Raw genomic sequence first — 13,582 nt, 5'->3', positions numbered from 1 at the left:
ACTGAGCTTGTATACTCTGGAATTTAGAAGGCTGAAAGGGGATCTTATTGAAACATATAAGATTATTAACGGATTGGACACGCTACAGGCAGGGAGCATGTTCCCGCTGATGGTTGAGTCCAGAACCAGAGGCCACAGTTTAAGAATTAGGGGTAAGCCATTTAGAACGGAGTTGAGGAAAAACTTTTTCACCCAGGGAGTGGTGGATATATGGAATGCTCTGCCCCAGAAGGCTGTGGAGGCCAAGTCTCTGGATGCTTTCAAAAAAGAGATAGATAGAGCTCTTAAAGATAGCGGAATAAAAGGTTATGGGGATAAGGCAGGAATTGGATACTGATAGTGGATGATCAGCCATGGTCACAGTGAATGGCAGTGCTGGCTCGAAGGGCCAAATGACCTACTCCTGCACCTATTGTCTATATGGTTATATGTTATATGGTTACATCTGGAGTCCAGAACCCAGTGGTCACATCGCAAAACTGACCAATTTACTTCTACTCTCTCTGCTCCTTCTGTTGACATCAGGCAGGGGAAGTCAAGTCCTCACCGAGCGGTCACTGGTGGAAAGGGTGAGCAGCGGTTCTAACCTGGGCCCAACACATCCACACACAGAGACATGTCAGCAGCTCTACTTTGTTCAGATTCTGAAGAAATTTGGTGTGTCACCAAATACTCTTACAAGTTTCTACAGATGTATGGTGGAGAGCATATTGGATTGTTGCATCGTAGCCTAGTAATATCTCCAGTGATCAGGACTGCAGGATGCTATAGAAGGTTGTAGACTCAAGCCAGCTCCATCATGGACACAACAATCCCCACCAGAAGGATATCTTCAGGAGGCAGTGCCTCAAGAAGGCTGCATCCATCACTAAGGACCCTCATTCGTTACCACCATCAGGGAGGAGGTATAGGAATCTGAAAACATGGACTCAAAGTTTCAGAAGCAGCTTCCTCCTCTTCACCACCTGATTTATGAGTGGTCCATGAGCACAACCTTGTTATTCTTTTTGCATTTATTTTTGTAATATATAGTAATTTTATGTCTTTGCATTGCACTGCTGCTGCAAAGCAGCACATTTCACATCATTATGTCAGTGATAAGGAATCTGATTCTGATCTGATCCACAATCCACACCAGTGTATTAATCCCAATATTATTCCTTCTGATCTTGTTTGCTTATCTCTTCAAAATAACTAGTTTATCCTTATCTATTAGCTGATTAGATCCGCAAAAATGCTAGTAGATCTGCAAAGCAAGTTTCTCTTTCTTAAATCTATATAGATGCTGACAAATCTTCGTATGTTGTGATTGGCTTCTAATATTTCTCCAGTTGCCTTGGATTATTTTCAGTCATGTAATGTTTTTAGTTAATCCTTATTGACTTTAGAATTGATAGGATTATTTAATGGAATAATCAGTTCAATGAAGTTTTAACAGAAACTTGGAGAATAACACTTCATCATTAGATCAGACATTTTCCGGTCTCCTGGGCTGAAAGGTGAATTCTAAAAAATATAGGTACAAACAGTGGGATAGTTCTGTTTAGTATCAATTTTACCAACATCTGTTTACTAATGCTCAGTTCTAATTTAACAGAAACACCTTGTTAAAATTTTCTTATTTGGCCTAATTGTCCATGTGGGGCATAGACAGGATGAATGCACTTAGCATTTTTTTCACAGGGTTGGGGACTCAAGAACCAGAGAACATAGGTTTGAAGTTTGAGGGAAAAGATCAAATAGGAAATAGTGAGGCAACTACTTTTTACACAAAGGGAAGCATGCATGTGGAATGAGCTGCCAGAGAAAGTGTTTGAAGCAGATACAATAACAACTTTGAAGAGAAAGTTGGACAGATACATGGATGGAAACGTTTAGAATATTATGAGCCAAATGCCGGAAAATAGAACAAGCTTGGATGGGACATTTTGGTCGGAATTGACCAGATGGGCTGAGGGATCTGTTTCCATGTGTACAGCTCTGTGACCCTGAAATTACCGTTCATCTTTCTTTTGTATTGTTATTGCTTTCACTATCTAATGATTCTTGGTGTCTATCCTATCATACATCTTCTCTTTTGTTTTATTTTCTGCTATGATCTGAGATTTTAACCATACTGAGTTCTGGTGTGAAACCTGAACTGAGCTGGTCAGAGTGAGTAGGAGTTAGTGAAGGCCACAATAATTACTCACTTCATTGCTTTGCTGATGTTTGGGAGGTGGGCGATTCACAGTAACTGACCTAGCTTGATTTTCTTTTCTCTATTCTTTTATGGATTGGGCATTGTTAATTGAATTTCCATCTTTCCAGTTTGGTGCAAGTCCCATAGCTCTGCTGAGCAGCTAATCGCAGATTCAGGTCTGCATTGCAGCTGATCTATTTTCATGGACTGGTATTAAACTTGTCCAATGCTATCAACTACCCATGCTGCCTTTGATCAAATGTTTTAAAGCTTATTAAGTAACAGAGTAACAGATGACTGAAACACCAGCTAATAAACTGGAGCTTTCTTTCAAAATATATGGAATAGATGTTGTCTATTGTTGATTACCATTGGCAAAGTTAACATGAATTCTTCTTGTGCCTGGGTGGTGGAACAAAAGGTTTTTTTCTTATATCAGTGATTCAGTACAAATGAGAAATGCTATAATATTTTATTCGATAATTTGATGACACTGGTAGAACACATTCTTCCCTCAACGTCTCTAGAATGAAACTCGAGACTATCGTATGTCAACATTCTGCATTAAACATAGAACAGTACAGGCCGTTTGGCCCACGGTGTTGTGCCAACATTTTAACCAACTGCAAGATCAATCTAACTCTCTGTTCCCACATGGTTCTCCATTTTTCTTTTATCCATATGCTTGTCCAAGTGTCTCCCTAATGCTTCTGCCTCTAACACTACCCTTGGCACTGCATTCCACACACTTACTACTCCCCCATACTTTGACATCCCTTCCCCACTTTTCTCTAATCACCTTAAAATTATGCCCTCTCCATTGATTCTGCTATGTTCCCATACCCAACTTGAACAAGTTATAAAATTACATAGCATCAGTTAAGAAAAATCACAAAAACGTTCAGCTATTCATCAATTTTCTTTGAAATGACATACCTTTTGCCTCAAATGTATTCACAAAATTAATCTCCCCATTTTGCTTCTCTACTTGGTGCTCTGGAAACACAGTGGAGACTGCAAATATTGCGATCCCTTTATCTGCACAGATATTGCCTCACTTGCTGAGTTCCTCCAGCTGTTTGTTTCTGGATTCTGAGGAGTATGGATAGAACAAGCCACAGGCAAAAATCAGCTTAAAAAGTCTTTAACAGCTGGTCAGTCCTGCTGTTAAAGATTTTATAGCTGATTTTTTTTTAGTTATGGCTTGTTCCATCCAAACTCCCCAGAACATCATTTAGATAAGAGTAATTTTGTGAAAATTACTGTAGTTGAGGGAAAGGATATGAGATTTCAAAGAGAATTGAATTAATATCTGAACTTTTTTGTGTATTTGCTTATCAGCTGCTGAGGTGTTGGTTTAAAAATTACTTTATATTCCACTTGGGTATCCTATAACTCAGTGGTATAAACACTGAATTTTCCAGTTTTAGAGTTTCAGATAACACCCTATGTGAGTTTCCATCCCCATTCCATGCAACACCCAAAAAATGCTGGAGGAACTCAGCAGGTCAGGCAGCATTTATGGAAATGAATAGACAATCAACATTTCAGGCTGAGACCTTCTTCAGGACTAGAAAGGAAGGGGCAAATGCCAGAATAAAAAAGGTAGGAGGATTAGCTAGATGGTGATGGCTGAAGCCAGGTGGGTGGGGAAGTTAAATGGCTACAGTAGAAGGAATCTGATAGGAGAGCAGAATGGGCCATGGGAGAATGAGAAGAAGTGGCAAGAGGATGGAATGGGAATAGAAGGAGAGGGAAGGAGGACGGGACCAAAAGTAATCGATGTTCATACCATTAGGTTGGAGGTTACTTAGACGGAATATGAGGTGTTGCTCCTTCACCTTAAGAGTGGCCTCATCGTGGCAAAAGAGGAGGCCATGGAGCAACATGTCGGATTGGGGATAGGAATTAAAATGGTTGGCCACTGGTGGACAAAGTGGTCCCCCTATTTACGTTGGGTCTCACCAATCTAGAGAGGCCACATTGAGAGCACTGGATACAATAGACAACTGCCACAGATTCACAGGTGAAGTGTTGCCTCACCTAGAAGGAATGTTTGGGGTTCTGAATGGAGGTAAAGAAGGAAGTAAATGGACAGGTTTAGCATTTCTGTCACTTGGAAACACATTCCTTTTGGTCCATTCTCTGTTTCTTTGTCCACCTTTTCCATTCCTCCACCATTTCCTAGACTTGGTACGCTCACCCACCTGGTCCCAATTTCCCATCTCACACACACACACCTACAGACCTCAGTTTCTTTCTTCGCATCTTTGGCCCACTCTTCTGCCCAATGTCTCCCATTTCACCTCCTAGTCCATGCCTCTCCCCTCCCTCTCAGCATTTTATATTGGCAATCTTTCCTCTGTACTCTAAGAACTGATGTAGGGTCGTCACCCTAAATATCAACTGTTAACTTTTTCTCCACAGATGATGCTTGATGCACTAAGTTCTTCCAGCAGATCATTTTAAATTAATACTTATCCTTCTCTCTTGCAGACGCTTATTGCTTTTTTAAATAAATGGCCTGATTATTCCAGCACCATATCCGTTTCTGCCTCGTATTCATCATGCCAAGTCCCAGCATAATCAGTGGAGAACTGCAGGATGTTCACACTCCATGAGGCTTTCAATAATACAGCAGTTGAAAAGCTGCCAAGATAGAGCAGTCAGCATACTCAGAACTTCTGTGTACCTACAGGAATGCCACAATTAAGTGATATTCACCTGCAGAAAACTAGTTCAGAAATAGGGTAAGCTACAGTTATCACTAAATGGGAGCAACAGAGTGGACACAACCCTGTCTATCCATAATCACATCTGACTGACCTTTGTTTAAGTTCTGCCAATATTTTATTCAGGGCATTTCACTTTAAAAGAAGGGGGTTTATATAATCATTCCTCAAAATTTGCATGAGCCTATTCTCTATTCCACTGTAGGTCATGGGAAATTATTACAAGTTCACTCTCCCTCACTGGACACTTCTTCTCCAGAAAATCTAGCAATGGGGGTGCAGATGGAAGAGCTAAGTTGGAAGGAGTGGAGGCTGCCCAAGAGCAGAAAAGGCTGATGTTCTCAGACCCGGCAGCTGAGTGTAAGGAAAGCTAGCTGGAGGACCATCATCTACCCTGTGCAGGTAGGATGCTGGGGTTTTGTCGGCGCATCGATGACAAGGTTACTCCGTGATACGGCAGATACATATATAAATGTCCAAAGAATAGTGAAAGGGTTAGCTCAGCAATCAATTCCTCAGTTGGAGACCATGCTGCAATATTATACATTGCAGCAAAACAGCTAGTTCCCTTCTAATATTGCAATTACCTTTCAAACCACTGCAAAAATTGTTAAATTTAATTGTAACTATACAAGGACTTAGTCTTATGTTCCTTCCCATATCTTATGTTCCTTCCCATATATTCTTCGCTTTGCCAAAAATTATCCACTTTCTTTAACCTCGTCTCTCACCTCTTGACCCCATTCCTCCTGTATCTGATCTGTAAGTGATCACATATTATTCCCCATTAAACTATAGCATCCTTCCATGGGCTTTGCTGGAAATAGTGGTCATAGTGTTAACTTGACGTTGAGGCTGCAGGCTTTTGCAAAGCAATGCTTTTCCTTCTAGCAATTAACCAGTTGTAAAATTCAAGGATACAATTTTGTCTCTAACGCCTCCTGATTGAAAGTTAAAGTATTAAAATTATAACAGTATCCAATCTGAAAATAACACTACAACTTCCTTTTGTTATCTTATAAACCTGTGCAAAGGAGTACCCATCAAAGCTTCAGGTCTTGGTGCCTACCAATAATTCTTGCAGGATAATTTTATTACATATTTGTAATAGAATCATTCTAACTTCATTTCTTTCCACAAGACCGCTACAAATTAAAACAATTATTCCATGCACTTTTTTTTGGAAGAAGGTCCCCTTCTAATAAAAATAAGTGACAGAGTGACTGAAAACAATATCAACTTGCATCTGTCTACATTGTTTGTTAACAGATGTATGTGCAGAATGATAAACTTTGTCAAGCCTGAATTCACTTGAGTTTCTCACCTGTTTTTTTTCCACTCATCTTTATAAAGTACATCAATCACATAAAGCTGGAGACATCACTTACATTCCAGCATGATTTATATGCAGCAATAACTTTTACACTCACCACACAAAAACAATTTTATGAGTGAATGACAATTTAAATGAAAACAACTGCGCAAAAAAAGCAAACCACTCAACTTAAACTCAAGCATTTCAGCAGTATTTAGGACACAAAAAGTTATTGTCAGTTTCAGGATTAGTCATCACATGCTTTTCAACTCATAACTGAAGACTTAAATTATACAAGACCTATTAAATAGAAATTGTCTTAAAATAAGTGTTGCGGTAGTGTGGTAATCTTGGACATTTCTCTAATAGTACATACAAAGAATGTAAAATATCTGAAGCCTGTTTTCATTCATTTGGTTTGAATTTTGTTTCTGAAAGTAAAAATCATAAAATAATGGCCTGGATTTTGGACAGTAGGAACAGCAGGAGCAGAGTTTGCAATCATTACCTCCCTTGGGATTTCCATAAATGCAGTTGCAAGGGTGGAAAGGTGAAAGGTGATTTCAGTGAATCATTTCTTCCCAAAGACTAATTTCTGACATGACACTGGGTTCAAGGGCTTTTTTTCCATGCTATATAACTACGAATCTAAACTATCAAATGGGTTATCACTTTAACAGTATTTTTAAATCTTTCAAAGTTTTTTTTTAAAATTTTGTAATGGGTTAATAATTTAAATATTTTTCAGTGCTAAAAAAACATTAAGATTTTTGAAGGTTTTTAATGTTCTGTGGTTAAGATGTTTAATGCCTTTGAATGTTTTACAAATAGTAAAAAGTATTCACTTCCAATTAAGTCTGAGGGTATGTATGGTAGATCTGGCCACATTTTTGTAGCTCAGGCTGCCCAGTATCATGCTCCTTTTATGTCCAGACATTTTTATGCACAGGACCACAACATTGTCTTTCCACCTCTTTCTCCCCTGCCAGGAGAACCACCAAAAATAGGTCCTAACTTCTTGATGGCAAATACTGTCAGTTTGCTACTTATCTCAGAACATACCACTTTAAGTTAAAATCCAGAAAGCCACAATGTGACTTCCATAGATTTCAGTCAAAGGACCTAATTTGTTGGAGCAAAAAAAAAACCCAAAAAAATCAACAAACTGGTGGAGGAACTCAGCCGGGCAGTCAACAACCGTGGATGGAAATGCTGCTCTGCCCCTTTCCCTCACCTTTTTATACTGGCTGTCTCCTCCTTACTGTCCAGATGAAAGGCCTCAACCTAAAGCATCACTTGTTCATTTATCACAAGAGCTGCTATCTGATACCGAGCTCCCCCAACAGATTTCTTTTTTGTTTGATGCTCCTGATTCCAGTCTCTTGTATTTACTGGTGGTTTGGATTAACAACTGTTGTGAACCAGGTTATTCCAGGATGTTTTAAAAATTATAACTCTGCTCAATTCCAAATGGTCTAATGATCTGCCAGTTAAAGCAACATTTACATTTTAATGCCGTGTTTGTATTGAAGTAACTGCATTTCTTGTTAAGCAAAAACATCTGTGAAATATCCATGAATCTTCTTTATCAATTATGTTTAAAGGCAAGCTGAGCCTTTATTCCCACTGATCTACAGATATAAATTGAACTGAACCTCTCATTGTCCTCAGTTATTGGTACCCCAACAATCCCATCACCAAACATCTCTTCGAGCTCTCCCTTATTGCCAACACCATCGCCTAGCAACTAATTATGCTGTCCAATTTTCCCTTGTATCCCATCCTGTGAAAGCCCATACTTGCACAAATAGCCTCTGGATACAGGCATGTACATTTGGAAATGACAAAATTGGTCTCCTGACATGACTTTCAGTCCATTGGATCCCACCACACATATCCAAATTTCTGTCGGTTCTATCTCAAGCACAGAGGATCAAAATAACATGCAAAGGTCCTGGAGGAACTCAGCAGGTCAGGCAGCAAAGTGTGGTCAGGCCTCAAGAGTAAAGGATGAGACATTCCACTCTGCAAAAACTCATTTCAGGGAGGTAGCACCATCAATTTGTGGGAGATTCGCGGAACTTCTGGGAAAGGTGGGTTGTTTGCAATAGAGTAGCTCCTTAGCAGCTAGCCAGCTAGTTTAAATAAGGTTAGCTATGCTAATGAATGGATGACACCTATTAAACTCACCTCAACATGTCTTTTATAGTCTTAACCCACCATGAGCAATAGAAAAGTCACTATTGCAAACAGTGCAGCGAGCAACACACCGTGATAATTTTTGACCCCTATAAGACAGGGGTACACTTTAGTGTAGTCTGGGGTGAAGTACGTTTTATATTTTCCTTTATTGGAACATTCTGCCATGGCACGTGCTCTCTCGCTCTCTCTCACTCTCTTTCTCTCTCACGCTGTCTCTCAAAAAAATTGACTTCTGGGATATTGTATATAATTTGCGGGCATCAGGGAGCCACTATCAATATGCGGGAGACTCCCGGGACTTCCGGGAGAGGTGGGATGTCTGAGGATGTCAACCTGAGATGTCAATTGTTCATTTCTTTCAGTAGATGCTGCCTGACCTGCCGAGTTCCTCCAGCATTTTGCGTGTGTTGTTGTAGTTATCAGCTACTGAGGTAAAAGCTGGTGAACACATATAAGTATTCATTAAAAGGGCTTATAAAATATTGGCCTTAACCACGAAGTGGCTAGATTTCAAAGATGTAAATTAAGCTTCAGTTGTACAGAGGCTTGATCAGGCTATATGTAGTTTTGGGCATGGGACTCCTGTAGAAACATAATAGCCTTAGAGCAGAAGTATACCTAGATTTAGCAGTGTTACATTATGACAATATGCATAAACTGAGTTTGCAAATTTGAAAGTTCATATGGCAAGTTGGATGAGATCAATAGATTTTTGTCTAGAAGATTAGCAAGAGAATTGTAACATAGACATGTGAAAGGGACACAAAAGGCATGATTCCATAGACTTGCATCAATCGGAATGACAATCTGAAAGGCCCGTATTTCAATTTAACTTAATCCTACTTCATGATAAATCTTGCTAATCTGGTTTTAGTGTGGTTTTAAATTATACAGTTGCATTAATTTTAATTTGTTTTCATCAAAGGAAATAAGATATTAGTACAGATGTTTTATTTATAATGATGGTGAAACTATTGGTGTTTAAAATATTTCCTTTAACCTTTGTCAATAAATTATAGTAATTTTAGTTTCAATCTTTCACTTGCAATGCTTCAATCTTAAAATCTGTGACATGCTTAGAATGGTAGTTTAAAATTGTACACTATTTTTCCTGACCTGCTGGTGAATCTTTTCAGTGTGGTTACTGCTCAGTCAGCTTAACAGTACCCCAGTTGTGCCTTGCCTCTCAAACTGAGATGGGACAGCATCCTAATGTCAGGAAAGGGCAAATCTATACCACAATTATCATTAGACATTTCTGTGCACCTTTTTATATGGATACCATTACTTCTTCAGTGGTTGTTCCTCTCCAGGCCTTGTGGTGCAGTGGGCTGCAACCTTGCCGTTTCTTCAGCATTTGTCTGTCGTCTATGATGCTGAGTTGCTAGCCTGATGCTCAACCCAGCACAGACAGAAAGCATACAAGGAGCTAGCTGAATTCGAACTGGGACCACTTGGTGCATATATATCATCAGTCATTGTGGCTCAGATTTTTATGTTTGCACTTGATTAGATTCTCACATTTATACATAAGCTAACCTATTTGATTTTAAGGTCTATGTGGTCAATCTAAATACAATCAGATGCTAAGTTACAGAATACTGGTCCAATTACACATTACCCAATCTCTGCGTGTAATTCAAACAGTAAAAAATACTGGAACAACACACAGAAAAATTGCTGGTGAACGCAGCAGGCCAGGTAGCACCTATAGGAAGCAGTACAGTCGACATTTCGGGCGAAGACCCTTCGTCAGGACAAACTGAAAGAAGAGATAGTAAGAGATTTGAAAGAGGGAGGGGGCGGGGGAGATCCAAAATGATAGGGGAAGACAGGAGGGGGAGGGAAGGAGCTAAGAGCTGGAAAGCTGATTGGCAAAAGGGATACAAGGCTGGAGAAGGGAGAGGATCATGGGACGGGAAGCCGAGGGAGAAAGAAAGGGGGAGGGGAGCACCAGAGGATGGAGAGCAGGCCAGGAGTTACAGTGAGAGGTGCAGAAGGAGAAAAAAGAGGGAGAAAAAAAGGGGAAATAAATAAACAAACAAACAAACAAATAAATAAATAAGGGATAGGGTATGAATGTGGGGAGGGGCATTAACAGGTTAAAGAGATCAATGTTCATGCCATCAGGTTGGAGGCTACCCAGACGGAATATAAGGTGTTGTTCCTCCAACCTGAGTGTGGCTTCATCTTTACAGTAGAGGAGGCCGTGGATAGACGTATCAGAATGGGAATGGGACGTGGAATTAAAATGTGCCCTCCCCCTTTTTTTCTTCCTAGGCTTCCCATCCCATGATCCTCTCCCTTCTCTAGACTTGTATCCCTTTTGCTAATCAACTTTACAGCTCTTAGCTCCATCCCTCCCCCTCCTGTCTTCTCCTATCATTTTGGATCCCCTCCCCCTCCCACTTTCAAATCTCTTACTATCTCTTCTCTCAGTTAGTCTTGACAAAGGGTCTCGGCCTGAAACGTCGACTGTACCTCTTCCTATAGATGCTGCTGGGCCTACTGTGTTCACCAGCATTTTTTGTGTGTGTTGCTTGAATTTATAGCATCTGCAGTTTTCCTCGTGTTTGCGAAAAAATATTGGAAGTTCTTTTTAAGCAATCTGCCCCACAAGGAAAAAGATTATGTTTGAAGTGCAATTGCTGCAATCCTGATCAATTAGGAAGTAACTTTAAAGCTTTCATTTTCCAGCATCTTTCTACGAGTTCTTCTGGACTTGCCCTTTATCACATCATCTTTAATTTATTAGTACTGGTCTCTTGCACATTGCTCATCATATCACTGATCTCCCATGGTCATCCTACAATGACCTACTGCTTTCAATGTTTTGGTTGCATCTGCTACAGTTACTTTAGTCACTAAATTTACCTCAGCTTGAATTCCCTTCCTAAACCCCTTGCCCATACGTTTTCCTTTTCTGCAGCTGCTAACATCTAAGAACATTTCTCTTCATTCCTTTCCATAGATGCTGCCTGACCTGCTGAGTTCCTCCATCATTTTGGATGTGTTACTCAAGACATTAATAACAGCATTGAACTAGATCTGCTGTCTTACCTCCTGTTTCTCAGAATTCAAATTTTCTTTCTGCATTAAGGAATGCCTTTAGAAATTTTGTATGTAAATGCTGCTATGCAAATATGCAACATTGAATGACACTCAATATGCAGAACAAAATCTTGAATCCTCCATGGTCTTACAGGGATGTAATAGACAGACTCAATTATCACTGAGTTTGACCTAACATTCTCCGTTCTTCAAGTCGTTAAAATACGAAAGCCACTTGGTGGGTGAAAAAACTCTAAAGTTTTCTCAAGGAATATTGCTTTCCATTGTCACTTTATTTAAATTCCTTTTTAAGATACAAGAAAATTAGGAATATTAAATTTTTGAATAGAAAATATGGGAAGATAATAATTACTAAATCATTGAAAATAGGTATAAGACAATTAAGGTTATTAAATACTTAGAAAGTGGAAAACTTCATGGCACAAGGGCAAATTTTTGTTTTTTCTCTCTTTTTTTCACTACAGGTATTTATTTAAATAAATGTTTAAATATATTTCTTATTGCAACTTATAGTTTTTTTAAGCAAAGTACTGCTGCTGCAAGATGTCAAATTTCACTATTTATGCCACAGATACTAAACCTGATCCTGAAAATTTTTAATACAGGCAATGAAAGTTCAAATATTATAATTCCACGGGAAAACACAATTATCCACATAAACCTAATTTGGATACAGAAGGCTAGACAAGTTGACCATCTATGTGCAAAATTTATCCCACGAGACAAAAGGACATCAAACATTGATTGGAAAATGTGATGGATGAATAAAACTCTATTCAATCACTATCTTTAGTGTAATGACTGAAACTACACTAAAGGATTGCTATGTTGGTATATGAGCCTCAGGCCCCACACCACCAGATTCATGAACAGTTATTACCCCCCCGCCCCCCAGTCATCAGCCTTCTCCGCCAGAGTGGATAACTTCACTCACCCCAACACTGAACTGAATCCACAACCTATGGACTCACTTTCAAGGATTCTACAGCTCATGTTCTTAATATTTATCTGTCTATCTATCTATTTACTATTTGTTTTTTCTTTTTATATTTGCACAATTTGTTGCTTTTTGCATACTGGTTGTTTGTTTTGTGTGCACGTTTTTTCATTGAATCTATTGCGTTTCTTTGTATCTACTGTGAATGCCCACAAGAAAATGTGTCTCAGGGTAGTATGTGGTGCCATATATGGATTTTAGCAATAAGTCTACTGTGAGCTTTGAACTTTGAAATTCAATCAGTAATGTCTGTATTGAGGAGCCACTTATGCACAATTAATGTTATAGTCACAACTTTCTGTCATGTATCTTGCCTGCTTGCCTGATCCTGACTGGGTTAAAAGCGTTCATTATTACATCAGCTGGTGCTTGGAAGCCCCAAGGGAAGATTAGACTGTCGTCTTATTGATGATCCTGAGGCCACATTTTCTTTGACATAAATGCTCCTCTCAATTGCAGAATGTACCCCATACACTCACTTGTGATGGCAAATGATCGCATTTGCTGTGGGATATTTTGTTCTCAGTGGTGGGGACATATTACATTGTCTTCAGTCTTCTGGGAGTTAAGAGCTTATCTGCTCTGAATGTCTCTACTTGTTGCCTTGGACTGATATCACACCTTGTGTTTGAACGCATGAGCCATGATTTGTGGTTCTGACATGTGTGATGCTTCGCATGTCTTGTGTTTTATACCATCATATACAGGCAGCTTCAAACAAACTTTACAATGAGCACCTTAGGGACATCACTTCAATGGCTGAGGTAAGGGTTTGGTATGATGTTCCTCACCAACCCTCTTTCCATCACCATAAATGGATTTTGCTGACAACTCTACTCATCATTCCAGCTGGCTGTGGGTGGAGTTCCCTGTATAACATGGATCATTCAAGCCCCCTTCCCCACTATATGATCCTCTCACTCTTTAGATTGGATAATCTCTTGCAACCAGGACTGCTAAATATTCTTAATCTGTGATTGCACAATTGGACTCCACCTTGCTTCATCTGGAACATGCATCCTATTCAGCCTCTCTCACTGCATCAGATTTGTGACTTAGTCTGTGGCCATATGAAAGCAGGC

General features: G+C 39.5%; 1 protein-coding gene across 4 annotated transcripts in view; it reads right to left on the bottom strand.

Annotated features, from left to right (window-relative positions):
* The window catches only part of LOC140196191 (peroxidasin homolog), a 569,369-nt gene that overhangs the window by 220,465 nt on the left and 335,322 nt on the right, over positions 1–13,582 (bottom strand). The window lies entirely within an intron of this gene.

This window comes from Mobula birostris, chromosome 1, assembly GCF_030028105.1.
Source record: "Mobula birostris isolate sMobBir1 chromosome 1, sMobBir1.hap1, whole genome shotgun sequence".
NCBI lineage: Eukaryota > Metazoa > Chordata > Chondrichthyes > Myliobatiformes > Myliobatidae > Mobula > Mobula birostris.
This window is presented reverse-complemented; position numbering and strand designations above follow the sequence as displayed.